The sequence below is a fragment of the Lampetra fluviatilis genome, unplaced genomic scaffold (genome assembly GCF_964198595.1).
Source record: "Lampetra fluviatilis unplaced genomic scaffold, kcLamFluv1.1 SCAFFOLD_523, whole genome shotgun sequence".
NCBI classification, from domain to species: Eukaryota; Metazoa; Chordata; class Hyperoartia; order Petromyzontiformes; family Petromyzontidae; genus Lampetra; species Lampetra fluviatilis.
In genome coordinates, this window is record NW_027621187.1 from 65,001 (window position 1) to 70,000 (window position 5,000).

Consider the following 5,000-nt stretch of genomic DNA (forward strand, 5'->3'; position numbering starts at 1 on the left):
CCATGGTGACCAGGCGCCCAGCCCAAAGGCTCGCCTGGCTCACACACAGCGTTTGCGGGCCCCAGCCTGCCCAAGTAGGGCAGGCAGGAGTCACTCTCCTGAGGCAAGCATGCACCCAGGCAGAGGAGAGTCCCCACACGCGTCCAAATTCGGACGGACAGGGACCCCCACGCACACCATGTAAACACACCCTTTTGGCACGGACTTCACACAACACAAACCACCACAAGGAGGGGCCTCGCTTTGTCGTGTATGCTACCCCCGTTTGGCAACCTGACGGTGCTGAAAGCTCACAAAACACAGGGCTTCCCACAAGGCCAGCCACTTTGAGGCAGCTGTAAGCGCACCACACACACCCTACGTGGGGTGGGGAGGGAAGGAGCAGGGGTCGACCCCACATGCCTGCAAACCTCTAGAGCGGCCTTACAATGCTCGCTACTCTATGGACCGGCAACGGCAATTGAAACCAACCTAAAATTCTTGCACAGTTGGCAGCCTTCCTTGGCACAAGACCAAACAGCGCAGCGAACCCGTGCAGCACCAACCCAAGGGGACAGCCTTCCCCACACACTCTGGAGGAGAAGAGGCTCCCTCGGGCTGAGTCACACAGCTCAAGATACTCGCTCATTCACGGAAAACTTGGGAAACAAAACCTGCTGACACACACCACTTATGCATCGCATGAAGATTGCCATTGTCCATACACTTGTGCAGGTGCGATGGAAATATTTTCTCGTTTTGGTGTATGCTATATTTTTACAGACAGCTACCGACAAACGGTAGAAATTAGCGGGGATAGGCCTCAGACATTACCCAAAGCTCCGGGAACGTGAGCGACGCAAGACGAATGGGCATTTTAAAGCAGATCTATGGCAGTTACTGACAGTGCCTGGCGTGGGTTACTTGTCTCCGTTGTCGAGAGGGGAAGACGACCCATGTATATGTAAAGGGCGATTTTTTTAGCAACCGTTAAGGCTGTTTTTCCCCTTCACTTGTATCGAGAGGGAAGCAAAGAACATGTATGGCGTGTACGTTTTTTTTACGAATTTTCATTAGCAATCTAACGACATGAATTGCGAAGACGTTTTTTGAACAATTGTATTCCTTTCCCAAAACATCGAGTGCTAGTGTATAAAACCGCTAGAGAAAATAAATTGGCAGGCGAAACTTAAAAAGGAGAGACCCATGAACAGCATGGCCAGGCGGCTCACCTCGACGTTTTTCCCCCGAGCAAAGTCCGCCGAGACCCCCTGTATCCCACGGGGATGTACTGGCGTGCACTTAAAGGTTGATGCCGCTCTGTTACTTGGGAAACGAACCACAAGCCAAATCCAGCTAATTTGTGAATGACTTAGCTCTCCTGCTTTCTCGAGAACGTGCTTTTTTCGTCGGATGAAACTTCCACAGGCTTTTCCAGCAGATTTGCACCTGCACTCAAAAAAGTCAAAATTTTTACACATAGACCCCATCAAACGGGAGAAATTGGCCCGGATTGCTCTCATGTGCGTTACGGGGCATCGTTTCTCTCGCGCCGAATTCTCTCGAGCTGGGAAATCGCTCATTTTTGCGTCGCCAAATATCGTACGAACGCCGTGAAACTTCCACAGGCTTTTTCAGCAGATTTGCACGTGCACTCAAAAAAGTCAAAATTTTTACACATAGACCCCATCAAACGGGGAGAAATTGGCCCGGATTGCTCTCATGTGCGTTACGGGGCATCGTTTCTCTCGCGCCGAATTCCATCGAGCTGGGAAATCGCTCATTTTTGCGTCGCCAAATATCGTACGAACGCCGTGAAACTTCCACAGGCTTTTTCAGCAGATTTGCACCTGCACTCAAAAAAGTCAAAATTTTTACACATAGACCCCATCAAACGGGAGAAATTGGCCCGGATTGCTCTCATGTGCGTTACGGGGCATCGTTTCTCTCGCGCCGAATTCTCTCGAGCTGGGAAATCGCTCATTTTTGCGTCGCCAAATATCGTACGAACGCCGTGAACCTTCCACAGGCTTTTTCAGCAGATTTGCACGTGCACTCAAAAAAGTCAAATTTTTACACATAGACCCCATCAAACGGGAGAAATTGGCCCGGATTGCTCTCATGTGCGTTACGGGGCATCGTTTCTGTCGCGCCGAATTCCATCGAGCTGGGAAATCGCTCATTTTTGCGTCGCCAAATATCGTACGAACGCCGTGAAACTTCCACAGGCTTTTTCAGCAGATTTGCACGTGCACTCAAAAAAGTCAAAATTTGTACACATAGACCCCCATCAAACGGGAGAAATTGGCCCGGATTGCTCTCATGTGCGTTACGGGGCATCGTTTCTCTCGCGCCGAATTCTCTCGAGCTGGGAAATCGCTCATTTTTGCGTCGCCAAATATCGTACGAACGCCGTGAAACTTCCACAGGCTTTTTCAGCAGATTTGCACGTGCACTCAAAAAAGTCAAAATTTTTACACATAGACCCCATCAAACGGGAGAAATTGGCCCGGATTGCTCTCATGTGCGTTACGGGGCATCGTTTCTGTCGCGCCGAATTCCATCGAGCTGGAAATCGCTCATTTTTGCGTCGCCAAATATCGTACGAACGCCGTGAAACTTCCACAGGCTTTTTCAGCAGATTTGCACGTGCACTCAAAAAAGTCAAAATTTTTACACATAGACCCCATCAAACGGGAGAAATTGGCCGGGATTGCTCTCATGTGCGTTACGGGGCATCGTTTCTCTCGCGCCGAATTCCATCGAGCTGGGAAATCGCTCATTTTTGCGTCGCCAAATATCGTACGAACGCCGTGAAACTTCCACAGGCTTTTTCAGCAGATTTGCACGTGCACTCAAAAAAGTCAAAATTTGTACACATAGACCCCATCAAACGGGAGAAATTGGCCGGGATTGCTCTCATGTGCGTTACGGGGCATCGTTTCTCTCGCTCCGAATTCCATCGAGCTGGGAAATCGCTCATTTTTGCGTCGCCAAATATCGTACGAACGCCGTGAAACTTCCACAGGCTTTTTCAGCAGATTTGCACGTGCACTCAAAAAAGTCAAAATTTTTACACATAGACCCCATCAAACGGGAGAAATTGGCCGGGATTGCTCTCATGTGCGTTACGGGCATCGTTTCTCTCGCGCCGAATTCCATCGAGCTGGGAAATCGCTCATTTTTGCGTCGCCAAATATCGTACGAACGCCGTGAAACTTCCACAGGCTTTTCCAGCAGATTTGCACGTGCACTCAAAAAAGTCAAAATTTTTACACATAGACCCCATCAAACGGGAGAAATTGGCCCGGATTGCTCTCATGTGCGTTACGGGGCATCGTTTCTCTCGCGCCGAATTCTCTCGAGCTGGGAAATCGCTCATTTTTGCGTCGCCAAATATCGTACGAACGCCGTGAAACTTCCACAGGCTTTTTCAGCAGATTTGCACCTGCACTCAAAAAAGTCAAAATTTTTACACATAGACCCCATCAAACGGGAGAAATTGGCCCGGATTGCTCTCATGTGCGTTACGGGGCATCGTTTCTCTCGCTCCGAATTCCATCGAGCTTGGAAATCGCTCATTTTTGCGTCGCCAAATATCGTACGAACGCCGTGAAACTTCCACAGGCTTTTCCAGCAGATTTGCACCTGCACTCAAAAAAGTCAAAATTTTTACACATAGACCCCATCAAACGGGAGAAATTGGCCGGGATTGCTCTCATGTGCGTTACGGGGCATCGTTTCTCTCGCTCCGAATTCCATCGAGCTGGGAAATCGCTCATTTTTGCGTCGCCAAATATCGTACGAACGCCGTGAAACTTCCACAGGCTTTTTCAGCAGATTTGCACGTGCACTCAAAAAAGTCAAAATTTGTACACATAGACCCCATCAAACGGGAGAAATTGGCCGGGATTGCTCTCATGTGCGTTACGGGGCATCGTTTCTCTCGCTCCGAATTCCATCGAGCTTGGAAATCGCTCATTTTTGCGTCGCCAAATATCGTACGAACGCCGTGAAACTTCCACAGGCTTTTCCAGCAGATTTGCACCTGCACTCAAAAAAGTCAAAATTTTTACACATAGACCCCATCAAACGGGAGAAATTGGCCCGGATTGCTCTCATGTGCGTTACGGGGCATCGTTTCTGTCGCGCCGAATTCCATCGAGCTGGGAAATCGCTCATTTTTGCGTCGCCAAATATCGTACGAACGCCGTGAAACTTCCACAGGCTTTTCCAGCAGATTGGCACGTGCACTCAAAAAAGTCAAAATTTGTACACATAGACCCCATCAAACGGGAGAAATTGGCCGGGATTGCTCTCATGTGCGTTACGGGGCATCGTTTCTCTCGCTCCGAATTCCATCGAGCTGGGAAATCGCTCATTTTTGCGTCGCCAAATATCGTACGAACGCCGTGAAACTTCCACAGGCTTTTTCAGCAGATTTGCACGTGCACTCAAAAAAGTCAAAATTTTTACACATAGACCCCATCAAACGGGAGAAATTGGCCGGGATTGCTCTCATGTGCGTTACGGGGCATCGTTTCTCTCGCGCCGAATTCCATCGAGCTGGGAAATCGCTCATTTTTGCGTCGCCAAATATCGTACGAACGCCGTGAAACTTCCACAGGCTTTTTCAGCAGATTTGCACGTGCACTCAAAAAGTCAAAATTTTTACACATAGACCCCATCAAACGGGAGAAATTGGCCCGGATTGCTCTCATGTGCGTTACGGGGCATCGTTTCTCTCGCTCCGAATTCCATCGAGCTTGGAAATCGCTCATTTTTGCGTCGCCAAATATCGTACGAACGCCGTGAAACTTCCACAGGCTTTTCCAGCAGATTTGCACCTGCACTCAAAAAAGTCAAAATTTTTACACATAGACCCCATCAAACGGGAGAATTGGCCCGGATTGCTCTCATGTGCGTTACGGGGCATCGTTTCTCTCGCGCCGAATTCTCTCGAGCTGGGAAATCGCTCATTTTTGCGTCGCCAAATATCGTACGAACGCCGTGAAACTTCC